We start from the raw sequence: 15,014 nt of genomic DNA, 5'->3' as shown, positions 1-15,014 counted from the left end.
TTTTCTGTAATTTTCCATTTTTTTGAAATGAATACCCTTAACTTGGTTTTTGATTTATTTGTTTTGTAATTAATTTTTAATAAATAAAAATATTTTTATTTAAAGTAGCGTTTTTGGGTATTTATAAAAAGTAGGAATACTGTTGAGACAAATTGATATGAAAATATTTTATAATTTGCTTAAAAAGCTAATTTTATATTGTTTGAATTCGGCTAAGCTGAATTTTTTTTCAGCCGGTAGAAAACTCGGCGTAGAGCCGTCTAGCCGCCGCCGCCGAAAATTGTTGCCCATAAGCCGCCGCCGAAATTTTTGAATCGGCTTGCTTCTCTGCATTGTATTCACATAACGGTTACATAAAGTCAGTTACTTTACTAGCTGCCCAACTGGTTACTTGATCAGCTGCATAACTAGTTATTTTAACATGTACGGGTGCTAATTAACCTCCAATAGTTAGTTAAAAAGACATCTCATAGACAGGCTTTATAAACAAACCGTCCTCCGACAACTATCCAATAGATTACTTCTGGTGGGTAAAATAACTACTTTCTAAAGTGCAGTAAAAAATAAACGTTTAAAGTGACTACACTCTAGGTTACTTAGATATACCAAAGTGACAATTAACTTTACGCTAGGCTACATGAGATGTCAGTATACTTAAGCAAAATGAAAATAAACTGTATGAGAATTAGATCAACACAATTTGTATAAAACCATATTGTACGAATTTCTCGCAGACTACTTAGAGACACTTGGAATGTACAATACAAAGTAACCAATTGATTTCTCTCTGTATTACAAGGAGCACATATTAGTGTCAAATGACCCAAGATATATAAATTGGAGTCACCCAAATGATCAGACATTATTGACAATTACTGTCTCTAAGGGATACATTGACTACTTTCTTAACTACTGGGATATGTCTGCATTTATAACATACTTACATATATTTGTATTTTTAGGATTGTATAAATAATGAGCAGAAAATTTATCATTAATCTGTGTAATAAAGTCTGTAGTATTTTGTATATGAGTTCATAAATAATTATGATCACATACAAGGGGAAGTGGCAAAAAGTGTCAAACTTTATTACATAAATTAGACTTACATATATTATATTGTAGCTATTATTGAGAAAACAGTTGCAAATTAGTTTGTTATGAGACATTAACCAAAAATAATAAACATACATAATAGATTAAATGGCTAAAACCACGAACTAATAGTCGATGCTCCGAAATGACAATTTATATCGCACGAATCGTATGTGAATGAATTTAATTAAATTTGTATAATTTTGTTCAGAATTTTGTCCGAAAATACCTTGGTAATTATTAAATCATTATCACCAGGTCTGCGATTTTCATGAAAATGCATGCTTATCAATATTCTAATTCATTTCTACCAATTACTTTGCCAAACTAGATGATGTAAAAAAAATTAAAAATGTTTGCAATTTTCTTTTCGAAATCAAACTTTTTTGACTTTTTTTCAAAATGGGTTCTTTTTTCTCAAAAGAAAGCTTCGATATTTACCTTGAAGACCTATTTGGTCGCTTAGTGGAATTCGAGTTGGATATCTATCAAAACAAATATTTTGTAACTCAAAACATAAAATTTTTGACTTTTTTTTTCGCAAATTCAAAAACTTTCTTGGCTTTTTTTCAAAATTAACCCTTTTTTAATTTTTGTTTGCTCAAATGAAAGATTAGGTCTTTTCATTGAAGAGCTTTTTGGTCGCTTAGTGGGATGCTTAGGAATAGACCTAAGCTTTCTTTTGAATCTTTAGTATCACTTAACATGAAATCCCCCATAAACATACATAACTATATAATTCAGTGATCTTTGAGATCAATTTATCTGTGTGGCATGCTGTGAATTCTTACCTGAACTATAAGTTCTGACCAACATCCTCTATGAAAAAGTAATGACCAGGGTAAGGATTTCTATGCAAATGCATATTTGTAGTCAGTAACTTAAAATCACTTTTGACAATTTATCTTTCCGAATCGAAGAATTTGTAACAAAATGGCATCGATTTGTTGTTGCATATTTTTCTTTTAAATGAATATATTTAGCATATTTTTCATTTTATTGCATATTTAATTTTATTTTCGATATATTTTTATATCAGTGTACACTAGAGTGCTCCAAAAAAATAAAATTGCGAATTTTGACCGTCCCCCCCTCTAGAATTGTTCTATGTATTGTAGAAACATATTGTGTAAAATATTAGGATGATAGGATAACGTTAACTGGTGGCGCAACGACGCTGAAGTTTTGAGGTGCATTTACAAGGGGAAAATATGCAATTTTTTCAGTTTTTGTAAAAATTTTGCCATTAAATAATGACTTTTACAATTTAATTTAAAAGAATCGAAATGTGTACGTAATTGTCGTTATAATAAGATATAAAAGACAAAAATTGGTGAAAAAATGTTAAAGTTATTAAAAAATCGCCAGGCCATTAACGTGTCTCAGGCCACTAGAACAAGAAATTTATGAACAAAATTAACATATTTTGAGAAATATTAAAATAAAAGCTTATTTTTACTTAAAATATATCCATATTTACTTGTATATGAGTTTTTGTCCTCGTAGGATACCGTTAACCTATTCGCAGATATGACCAAAAAAATTAAATTTTTTTAACGGCAGTTTCAAAACTCCAATTTCAAATTTTTAAAAATTTTGTTAAACAAATTTCAGAATTTTTTGATTATCGCATGGGGATTTATTGACAACATAATAGGGAATAAAAATGTGAAAAAAGTATGTCAATACCTCCTATAGTTTTTCCGTACCTGCGATATAAATTTTGCGATTTTCGAGAAAAACTAATTTTTTGGCCATATTTTGGGGAATGACCAGAATTTCCTTACTGTAATCATTTTTAAGTAAAAGCTATTCAGAATAATATAGTCCAGGCAATTTTAAATATAGTCTGAAAGTTTTGCTAAAATCGGAAAACTTTAACCCTTAAATCGTGAAGGTCAAAGGTCAATTTTTTCAATATTTGGAATTTCTCATGGAAAGATAGCGAAATATTATATATTTTTGGGCCGATTTTGATGAAACTTAAGAAAAATATAAAATGAAGTCTAGTATTCACAATAACAGTACAAAAATGGAAATTAACCCTTAATAGCACTTGGGGTCCAAATGACCCTCAACTTTTAAAATCACGAAAAACACATTCATTTTGATCCCAAGTACTCTTAAGGGTTAATTTCCATTTTTGTACTGTTATTGTGAATACTAGACTTCATTTTATACTTTTCTTAAGTTTCATCAAAATCGGCCCAAAAATATATAATATTTCGCTATCTTTCCATGAGAAATTCCAAATATTGAAAAAATTGACCTTTGACCTTCACGATTTAAGGGTTAAAGTTTTCCGATTTTAGTAAAACTTTCAGACTATATTTAGAATTACCTGTAATATAATATTCTGAATAGGTTTTGCTTAAAAATCATAACAGTAACGAAATTCGGCTCATTCGTCAAAATATGGCCAAAAAAATAGTTTTTCTTGAAAATCTCAAAATTTAAATCGCAGGTACGGAAAAACTATAGGAGTTATTGACATACTTTTTTCACATTTTTATTCCCTATTATGTTGTCAATAAATCCCCATGTGATGATCAGAAAATTCTGAAATTTGTTTAACAAAATTTTTAAAAATTTGAAATTGGAGTTTTGAAACTGCCGTTAAAAAAATTTAATTTTTTTGGTCATATCTGCGAATAGGTTAACGGTATCCTACGAGGACAAAAACTCATATACAAGTAAATATGGATATATTTTAAGTAAAAATAAGCTTTTATTTTAATATTTCTCAAAATATGTTAATTTTGTTCATAAATTTCTTGTTCTAGTGGCCTGAGACACGTTAATGGCCTGGCGATTTTTTAATAACTTTAACATTTTTTCACCAATTTTTGTCTTTTATATCTTATTATAACGACAATTACATACACATTTCGATTCTTTTAAATTAAATTGTAAAAGTCATTATTTAATGGCAAAATTTTTACAAAAACTGAAAAAATTGCATATTTTCCCCTTGTAAATGCACCTCAAAACTTCAGCGTCGTTGCGCCACCAGTTAACGTTATCCTATCATCCTAATATTTTACACAATATGTTTCTACAATACATAGAACAATTCTAGAGGGGGGGACGGCCTGTACCTAGAAAGTTTTTTTCGTCCATACAATCTTGGAGCACTCTAGTGTACACTGTACATTACACCGTACTGTCTTGTATTTCAGCAAGACAGTTACGAACAATTTTTTTTCTGCCGAACGTAGGGGTCGCCTTTTTACATTTTTCGTTATATCTTTTTGTCTCGGGAAGACCAATGTTTTGCTCTAAGGGCCTTTGACCTCAAGTATCCCGTTCTAGTATTTATCTACCTGATCTTTGTTCCTACCACCCTAATGCCAGAAAATTAATGCTTGCAGGAAATCGTTAAACTACCTGCAGAACAGTCTGCATTTACCGACGCGTCGGATGTATACATACATATGATGTAACGAAATCGTGTCTTTTTGTCAAAGATAATTCGACAAAATTTGGTTAGAATCGGTCCATTATTCTCCTAACCCCTATATAATTGCCCTATCTGAAAATAGTGAAATTTATATTTTTCTTTTATTAATAAATATATTTCAAATAAAAAACTTGTTTTTATTGCATAATTTTGTAATTTTTAGTGCATATTTTCTCTCTTTATAGTGCATATTATAAGCGCATATTTTTAATTTTTTATTGCATGAAAATCCATGCCTTGATAATGACCAATGATTCCACCAGTCCACTTTTTCTAGATGTAACGGTGGCAGCATAATCGCCAGATCTTGTTGTTTAATTCATATGTTACTGAAATATTTGCAGCAATAAATCGATTGTGGCAAGTTTTATACCTAAGATCAAAAGCCATTCCCGAAGAGAGGTACAGGTTTCCAATGAACAACACGTAATGGAACTGGGCTATTAATTTAATGTCGATGCAGAAACACTGTGGAACAATTCTCTAAGAAGTATTCCACCAAAATCCATATGAAAACCTAAGAACAGAATGATGGTCGCCATCTAAGATATTTTGTAAAGAAATTACACATCGCTTCCTAGAATAAAGCTAGTATAAAGGAATAAATGATAAATTTTAAGACAGAAAACAAAAATAGAACAAACCTACTTCCAATTCGGAACTTCTGTAAGGGAGAGAGTAAGCACAGCGGACGCTGAAGAGAAAACGAGCTTTCCATCATTTGTTTAGCTGTTTTCTAAAATGTTACGAAAAGGAAACTTTTCATTTTGTCCTCCAATGCCCTGCGATAGATCAACTTATCTCAGTTCCTATTTCAAGGATTACTAGAGTAACTGTGACTTGTCGCTTGATACATTTCGTAAAATACATAGAAAACCGGTTGCTTTGCTGTGTGTTTTTTTTTTTTTAATTAACTATTTTTTAGTTTAATGAGTGAGTTTAAGCATTCGAATGCAAACAAAGTTCTAAGTCAGACGTGTAAATCTCAGATTTGGCAGCAAATTTCTTCTAATTTCTGTTAAAAATTTATTTCGAATTAATATAATATTTTTGTTTAAAAAACTTTTTCAAAAAGCATTAGTTGTAACCCTCGCAACTTCATGTATTAGTTAAATTGTATTTTATTACTGGAATATTTATTTAATACCCATTATTAGTAAAATTGTTTTCAACAAATTTGTTAAATTAATTTAAAAATTCATATTAATTAATAATACAAATTTCATAGAATTTTAATTTCAAACTTTCGTAACTACTTGCACAATTTCACGCATTAAATATTTATTAATTTTATTCGTAATAATTCAGTTGAAATATTCAAATTATCTGTTCTACCGAGATTCCCTAGAAAATTTACATAGAGCTTATCTAGAAAGTTTGTGTGTTTACTTACACAAATAAATAAATTAATTAAATAAAATTTCGTACTCATTGAAAATGTTTTAGTAAATAATTCTATACTGTGTTTAAATGTATGAGTGAATGAGTGTAGAATAGTAATTGCTTTAAAAACAATTCATATAAAAGGCGTTCGTTTAGTCATTTAAAGTAATTAATAATTTATAACAATTGTTTTGCAGTCATTAAATTACAATAATATTTTTAACAACAACTAAAACAATACAAACAAGTAAGAAAGTATAGTCGGTCAAGCCCGACCATATGATACCATACACCGAGAAGATGATTATAAACAGTTTTCTTTTAAAATTTATATGGGAGCTATGACTAATTATGGACCGATCGTTATACAATTTTGAGACATGACGTTTGTATATGTATAACTTATATATATAACTTATTTGTATTGAATTTTATTTGAATACCAACATTTCTAACAGAGAGTTGAAGAGACTAATTATGGACCGATCGTCACAAAGTTTGGTAGAGCGAGTTCGGCTTATACATATACAACTTATTTGTGCTAAATTTTAATAGAGTCAGAACGTGATCCTGAGCAGATTGGTATACTTAAAGGTGGGTGTTACAAACATTATCTCTAACCCAATATAACCTCCTTACTATGGTGAAGTGGGTAAAAAAATACACACAAACTTTATTATTGCAGCAACAATTTATTATCAGTAGCAATTATCAACAAATTAGTAAAAAAATACCTACAATAACTAAAAACAGTTGCTACTTTTTTGTAAAAACATAAAAAAAAATATAGAAATAGAATGTTAACGTAGTTATTATTTCGTTGCACAAAACTCATCAAGGTATTAATATTTTATTTATTTTTTTTCCAATTCATTTAAACTATCAACTATTCTAGATGAATAGATAACATTTTGTAACAACTAAATTGAAAAACAAATAAAAAATGTAATTAACAATTAAACTGATTGTATCAATTATTAAATAAATAATAAAATATTTCAATTGTAATCAATATAATATTTAAATGTTTATGGTTTTTTTTTTTGGTTAAATCAAAACTAACTAAAATACTTAAAGGACATTTGTGCAAACAATAAAAGTATTTATAGAATATTTTTCAGAAATTTAATTATGTGTCAGTTATTTGTCAGTTTTGTGTCAGACATTTCATTTACTAATGATTTTGCTCTTTTCAATTCTATTTATATCGTTTTTATTTGTTGAATATGAATTTACAATTTACCTTTTAACATTTATTTGTAAATTTTAAACAGATTTTATATAAAAGCTTAAAGAAATGTACTCTTATGTACATTTGTCATTGTGTAAATCTATCTCTGCTGAAGAATTTGTCAAGGACATCTTTTATGGCATTACATTAAAACATTATTAACCTCAGAGGGGGAATAAATGCTGTTTATAGATAAATTAATTTAAATTTAAATGTGTCTCTTTATGTATTCTGTTCTAGTTCACACTCTAAAAAATGCATGTAAAATTACTTCTGTAAAGTAAGTAATTTTTCATGTAAAATTACAGAAAATGCGCAAATTTAGACATAATTTGTTTATGGAAATTAATTACATACTTTTGCCTGCAAAAATACATTCAAAATTAAGTATATTGAATGTTGATAAACATGTTTTTAATAAATAAACATATTTACTTTGAAATTACATATATTGTGCGTAAAATTTATTATATATATCTTACCTCCATTAACACGAATCCTGGTTATGCGTTAACTAATAGTTATACGGTTGGTTAAAATTATTTTTGTATGAAAACTGTCAGTATAACTATTAGTTAACACCTAACCAGACTTCGTGTTACTGGGGGTTAAACACAAAACGAGTAATATACAAATATGAATTGTCAAACAAATTTTCCTGAAATAATAAAAAGTTTGAAAGCGTTTATTGTCAAAAAATTGCTTCAAAGAAAAATTTTCAATATTTAAGAAATTTATTTAAATATTGCTGAGAGTGTCTATATATCGGAAACAAATACCATAACAAAGAACAAGTAATTACTGCAATATTTATGCTGAAGTTGTGAATTTAAATTGGACAAATGCAAATCGAAAATTACAGTTATCGCAACAAAAATTATAAAAGTACAGTGTCCAAAGGAAATTATGGCTTGAATTTGTTTCAAGATGATGGCATTAAGAATTGAAGAGATTTGCAACGATAGTGGTAAGATCAAGCAGAAAGTATCCGAATGTACCATCGTAAAAGAGTTCAATATTTTTCAAATATCTGGTCTGACTGATGTTTTCCGTAATCCAAAAACTTGTGTTATATGTATTCTGTCTATATTCTTTTAATTTTTTTATATTTATTCAGTGTTAAATCTTAATAAATCAGTTCCTTTTTAATAAAATATCCTTCAAAAATAAGTTTATTAATTTTATGTCTTTTGAATAGAAAGGGGTGGGAATATTGACATTATATATACATTAGGGTGGCCCTTAATAAACGAAAGTTGGATTTTGGCCATTCTCACCCCCCAGTTTGGTGAACATTAGTAAAAAAATCATCCTGAAAAAATTTTAGGTAAATCGGTTGGGGTTAAGACGTGCCGCAAGCCTTCTGAAGTTTTGAGATGCATTTACAAGGGGATAAAATGCATTTTTTTCAGTTTTTGTAAAAATTTTGCCATTAAAAAATTACTTTTGTAATTTAATTTAAAAGAATCGAAATGTGTACGTAATTGTCGTTCTAATGAGACATAAAAAACAGAAATCGGTCAAAAAATGTTAAAGTTATTAAAAATTCGCCAGGCCATTAACGTGTCTCAGGTCACTAGAACAAGAAATGTAGGAACAAAATGAACATATTTTGATAAATATTAATATAAAAGCTCATTTTTACTTAAAATATGTCCATATATACTTGTATATGAGTTTTTGTCTTCGTAGGATACCGTTAACCTATTCTTAGGTATGAACAAAAAAATAAAAATTTTTTAACGGCAGTTTCAAAACTCAATTTTCAAATTTTTAAAAATTTTGTTAAACAAATTTCACAATTTTTTGATCATCTCATTGGGATTTATTAAGAATATAATAGGGAATAAAAATGTGAAAAAATTATGAAAATATCCCTTATAGTTTTTCCGTACCTGCGATTTAAATTTTGAAATTTTCGAGAAAAACCAATTATTTGGCCATTTTTAGGCCAATGAGCTCTATTTCCTTAGTCTTATGAATTTTAAGCCAAACTTATTCAGAATATTATAGTCCAGATAATTCTAAATATACTCTGAAACTTTTACTAAAATCGGAAAACGTTAACCCTTAAATCGTGAAGGTCAAAAGTCAAATTTTTCAATATTTGGAATTTCTCTTGAAAAGATTTCGAAATGTTCGAAATGTTGTATATTTTTGGGCCGATTTTGATGAAATTTAACAAAAATATAACATAAACTCTATGGTTCATAGTAGCAGCACAAGAATGGAAATTAACGCTTAATGGCACTTGGGGTTAAAATGACACCAAACTTTTAAAATCATAATTTTTTTTATGGTTTTAGAAGTTTCGGGTCATTTTAACCCCAAGTGCTATATAGGGTTAATTTAAATTTTTCTGCTGTTTTTGTATATACTAGGCTTTGTGTTATATTTTTGTTAAATTTCATCAAAATCGGCACAAAAATATACAACATTTCGAACATTTCGAAATCTTTCCAAGAGAAATTCCAAATATTGAAAAATTTGACTTTTGACCTTCACGATTTAAGGGTTAACGTTTTCCGATTTTAGTAAAAGTTTCAGAGTATATTTAGAATTATCTGGACTATAATATTCTGAATAAGTTTGGCTTAAAATTCATAAGACTAAGGAAATAGAGCTCATTGGCCTAAAAATTGCCAAATAATTGGTTTTTCTCGATAATTTCAAAATGTAAATCGCAGGTACGGAAAAACTATAAGGGATATTTTCATAATTTTTTCACATTTTTATTCCCTATTATATTCTTAATAAATCCCAATGAGATGATCAAAAAATTGTGAAATTTGTTTAACAAAATTTTTAAAAATTTGAAAATAGAGTTTTGAAACTGCCGTTAAAAAAATTTTATTTTTTTGTTCATACCTAAGAATAGGTTAACGGTATCCTACGAAGACAAAAACTCATATACAAGTATATATGGACATATTTTAATTAAAAATGAGCTTTTATTTTAATATTTATCAAAATATGTTCATTTTGTTCCTACATTTCTTGTTCTAGTGGCCTGAGACACATTAATGGCCTGGCGAATTTTTAATAACTTTAACATTTTTTGACCGATTTCTGTTTTTTATATCTCATTAGAACGACAATTACGTACACATTTCGATTCTTTTAAATTAAATTACAAAAGTAATTTTTTAATGGCAAAATTTTTACAAAAACTGAAAAAAATGCATTTTATCCCCTTGTAAATGCATCTCAAAACTTCAGAAGGCTTGCGGCACGTCTTAACCCCAACCGATTTACCTAAAATTTTTTCAGGATGATTTTTTTTACTAATGTTCACCAAACTGGGGGGTGAGAATGGCCAAAATCCAATTTTCGTTTATTAAGGGCCACCCTAATATACATGTATTATATGTAGCTTTAAGCAGTTTAACTGTAACTTTACATAATGTTGCTAAACATTTTTTACACATATATGTAGGTAAATTTACAGTTTTTGTATCTATTATTTTAAATACAATGTGTGTAAATATTTGAGTTTAGACATAACATGTATTTTTACTCTAAATATAGTAGGAGAAAAGTTACCTACTATAAATGGAGTAAAGTTACATGAAAATTTATTAGAGTGCAGTTCTGTTCTAGTTCTGTTCTAGTTCTAGTTCTGTTCTAGTTCTGTTCTAGTTCTGTTCTAGTTCTGTTCTAGTTCTGTTCTAGTTCTGTTCTAGTTCTGTTCTAGTTCTGTTCTAGTTCTGTTCTAGTTCTGTTCTAGTTCTGTTCTAGTTCTGTTCTAGTTCTGTTCTAGTTCTGTTCTAGTTCTGTTCTAGTTCTGTTCTAGTTCTGTTCTAGTTCTGTTCTAGTTCTGTTCTAGTTCTGTTCTAGTTCTGTTCTAGTTCTGTTCTAGTTCTGTTCTAGTTCTGTTCTAGTTCTGTTCTAGTTCTGTTCTAGTTCTGTTCTAGTTCTGTTCTAGTTCTGTTCTAGTTCTGTTCTAGTTCTGTTCTAGTTCTGTTCTAGTTCTGTTCTAGTTCTGTTCTAGTTCTGTTCTAGTTCTGTTCTAGTTCTGTTCTAGTTCTGTTCTAGTTCTGTTCTAGTTCTGTTCTAGTTCTGTTCTAGTTCTGTTCTAGTTCTGTTCTAGTTCTGTTCTAGTTCTGTTCTAGTTCTGTTCTAGTTCTGTTCTAGTTCTGTTCTAGTTCTGTTCTAGTTCTGTTCTAGTTCTGTTCTAGTTCTGTTCTAGTTCTGTTCTAGTTCTGTTCTAGTTCTGTTCTAGTTCTGTTCTAGTTCTGTTCTAGTTCTGTTCTAGTTCTGTTCTAGTTCTGTTCTAGTTCTGTTCTAGTTCTGTTCTAGTTCTGTTCTAGTTCTGTTCTAGTTCTGTTCTAGTTCTGTTCTAGTTCTGTTCTAGTTCTGTTCTAGTTCTGTTCTAGTTCTGTTCTAGTTCTGTTCTAGTTCTGTTCTAGTTCTGTTCTAGTTCTGTTCTAGTTCTGTTCTAGTTCTGTTCTAGTTCTGTTCTAGTTCTGTTCTAGTTCTGTTCTAGTTCTGTTCTAGTTCTGTTCTAGTTCTGTTCTAGTTCTGTTCTAGTTCTGTTCTAGTTCTGTTCTAGTTCTGTTCTAGTTCTGTTCTAGTTCTGTTCTAGTTCTGTTCTAGTTCTGTTCTAGTTCTGTTCTAGTTCTGTTCTAGTTCTGTTCTAGTTCTGTTCTAGTTCTGTTCTAGTTCTGTTCTAGTTCTGTTCTAGTTCTGTTCTAGTTCTGTTCTAGTTCTGTTCTAGTTCTGTTCTAGTTCTGTTCTAGTTCTGTTCTAGTTCTGTTCTAGTTCTGTTCTAGTTCTGTTCTAGTTCTGTTCTAGTTCTGTTCTAGTTCTGTTCTAGTTCTGTTCTAGTTCTGTTCTAGTTCTGTTCTAGTTCTGTTCTAGTTCTGTTCTAGTTCTGTTCTAGTTCTGTTCTAGTTCTGTTCTAGTTCTGTTCTAGTTCTGTTCTAGTTCTGTTCTAGTTCTGTTCTAGTTCTGTTCTAGTTCTGTTCTAGTTCTGTTCTAGTTCTGTTCTAGTTCTGTTCTAGTTCTGTTCTAGTTCTGTTCTAGTTCTGTTCTAGTTCTGTTCTAGTTCTGTTCTAGTTCTGTTCTAGTTCTGTTCTAGTTCTGTTCTAGTTCTGTTCTAGTTCTGTTCTAGTTCTGTTCTAGTTCTGTTCTAGTTCTGTTCTAGTTCTGTTCTAGTTCTAGTTCTGTTCTAGTTCTGTTCTAGTTCTGTTCTAGTTCTGTTCTAGTTCTGTTCTAGTTCTGTTCTAGTTCTGTTCTAGTTCTGTTCTAGTTCTGTTCTAGTTCTGTTCTAGTTCTGTTCTAGTTCTGTTCTAGTTCTGTTCTAGTTCTGTTCTAGTTCTGTTCTAGTTCTGTTCTAGTTCTGTTCTAGTTCTGTTCTAGTTCTGTTCTAGTTCTGTTCTAGTTCTGTTCTAGTTCTGTTCTAGTTCTGTTCTAGTTCTGTTCTAGTTCTGTTCTAGTTCTGTTCTAGTTCTGTTCTAGTTCTGTTCTAGTTCTGTTCTAGTTCTGTTCTAGTTCTGTTCTAGTTCTGTTCTAGTTCTGTTCTAGTTCTGTTCTAGTTCTGTTCTAGTTCTGTTCTAGTTCTGTTCTAGTTCTGTTCTAGTTCTGTTCTAGTTCTGTTCTAGTTCTGTTCTAGTTCTGTTCTAGTTCTGTTCTAGTTCTGTTCTAGTTCTGTTCTAGTTCTGTTCTAGTTCTGTTCTAGTTCTGTTCTAGTTCTGTTCTAGTTCTGTTCTAGTTCTGTTCTAGTTCTGTTCTAGTTCTATTCTAGTTCTATTCTAGTTCTGTTCTAGTTCTGTTCTAGTTCTGTTCTAGTTCTGTTCTAGTTCTGTTCTAGTTCTGTTCTAGTTCTGTTCTAGTTCTGTTCTAGTTCTGTTCTAGTTCTGTTCTAGTTCTGTTCTAGTTCTGTTCTAGTTCTGTTCTAGTTCTGTTCTAGTTCTGTTCTAGTTCTGTTCTAGTTCTGTTCTAGTTCTGTTCTAGTTCTGTTCTAGTTCTGTTCTAGTTCTGTTCTAGTTCTGTTCTAGTTCTGTTCTAGTTCTGTTCTAGTTCTGTTCTAGTTCTGTTCTAGTTCTGTTCTAGTTCTGTTCTAGTTCTGTTCTAGTTCTGTTCTAGTTCTGTTCTAGTTCTGTTCTAGTTCTGTTCTAGTTCTGTTCTAGTTCTGTTCTAGTTCTGTTCTAGTTCTGTTCTAGTTCTGTTCTAGTTCTGTTCTAGTTCTGTTCTAGTTCTGTTCTAGTTCTAGTTCTAGTTCTGTTCTAGTTCTGTTCTAGTTCTGTTCTAGTTCTGTTCTAGTTCTGTTCTAGTTCTGTTCTAGTTCTGTTCTAGTTCTGTTCTAGTTCTGTTCTAGTTATGTTCTAGTTCTGTTCTAGTTCTGTTCTAGTTCGGTTCTAGTTCTGTTCTAGTTCTGTTCTAGTTCTGTTCTAGTTCTGTTCTTGTTCTGTTCTAGTTCTGTTGTAGTTTACTAAAGGGTTAAACTGTTCACATTATAAAACCATTAAAAACTGTATATGCAATTATATATTTATAAACTTACCTTTTTATTTAGTTTCAGAATAATTTAGTTTTTTGCTGTTTTAAATATTTATTTTAATTTAGTTTATAATTACACTTAAACAACTGCAGTACTAAATATATTTTTTGCAGCTTGTTGTAACTTTTATTCACAGTTTTTTCTAATTTTTTTTTTATTTTACTTGTACTCGTATTTTATATTTATTCTTATTTTCACGTGTTGTTGGCTGTGTTACATTTTTTCTAAATTAAAAAAATATAACAAATTTCTTTTCTATGAATTTATATTATGTGCAATAATATAAAAAACACAGCAATAACAAATTAAACCACAGCAACAGTATGAGTAAAATAAAACTTTTGTATCCTTGTAATTTGAAACAAGAGAGTAGCAATGTGTAATAGTGAGTGCAAGAGAGTGAGTATAATTCGTTGTAATTTCACGATGGAGTTTGTTGACGATGACTATGATGCTGGTAACGTGGATAATGATGTTGCTGATGTAGCAGATAATGAGGTTGCTGCTGTTGTTGTTAATAATTATAATAATGTTGTAATATTCTTCCGAAATGTTTTCTCTAGTTCCTCTTCGATGTTAATTTTTTTAAATGTGTGTGTGTGTGTGTGGGTTTTGTTTATTCATTCTTGCTAAATGTTATTGTTCTGTTCTCTTTTGCTTTTGCTTTTTGTTTTGTAAAAGTATGTAGGTATATGTAGTATACTTTTTGTTGCTATTGTTGTTTATAATCCTTAATTAGACTAACAAGGTGCAAATTAATCCACTTTAGTTAATTAAATTGTTTAGTATGTCACAACACAGTAGGAGGGATTTGTTTTTGTCTTTTTTTCTCTGTTGCTATAGCTTTTGCTAAGTTTATTAATTAATTTATTTTTCTTGTTTTTATTGTTAAATAATTCATTTATTTTTATCTTATTTATTTCTGCTTAACTTTGTTTACACTGTAATTTATTTGTGCATATGTAATATTTTTAATTATTTCTCTTTAATTTGTTTCATGTTTTAAATGAAATTTTCACTTTTAATGATAAGTTTAGCGTTTTTTATTTATTGATCTTATTTCCATCAAAAGGTGATAATAAGTATCTGGAAAGAGAAGACAAATTTATATCTTATAAACTTTTTATGTATTTTTAGTTTATTATAAATGTTGGGAAAAACATGCCAAGATAAAGGTTACTTTTTAAAGCATATAGCAATTTTTTTTAATCTGTTGACCTAGTATAATACAGGTACATATTTTAATATTATTTGTATTATCATTTTATAAATTATATCTAAAATATCAGACATGAAAATATTGATTTTAAAAGTTTTGTACACTCAGATCTCGTTTTATGCGG

The 15,014-nt window shown here is 29.3% G+C and overlaps 1 protein-coding gene across 2 annotated transcripts in view; it reads right to left on the bottom strand.

Annotated features, from left to right (window-relative positions):
- The window catches only part of NK7.1, a 217,891-nt gene extending 203,217 nt beyond the window's left edge, over positions 1-14,674 (bottom strand). For both annotated transcript variants that reach the window (XM_065515479.1, XM_065515480.1), the window contains exon 1: positions 13,675-14,674. The gene's annotated coding sequence lies outside the window, so the exon portion shown is untranslated. The remainder of the gene's footprint in view (positions 1-13,674) is intronic.
- Between the last annotated feature and the right edge of the window lie 340 nt (positions 14,675-15,014).

Source organism: Calliphora vicina, chromosome 1 (genome assembly GCF_958450345.1).
Source record: "Calliphora vicina chromosome 1, idCalVici1.1, whole genome shotgun sequence".
Classification (NCBI taxonomy): Eukaryota; Metazoa; Arthropoda; class Insecta; order Diptera; family Calliphoridae; genus Calliphora; species Calliphora vicina.
The sequence above is the reverse complement of the archived record's forward strand: the minus strand, read 5'-3'. Positions and strand labels throughout refer to the sequence as shown.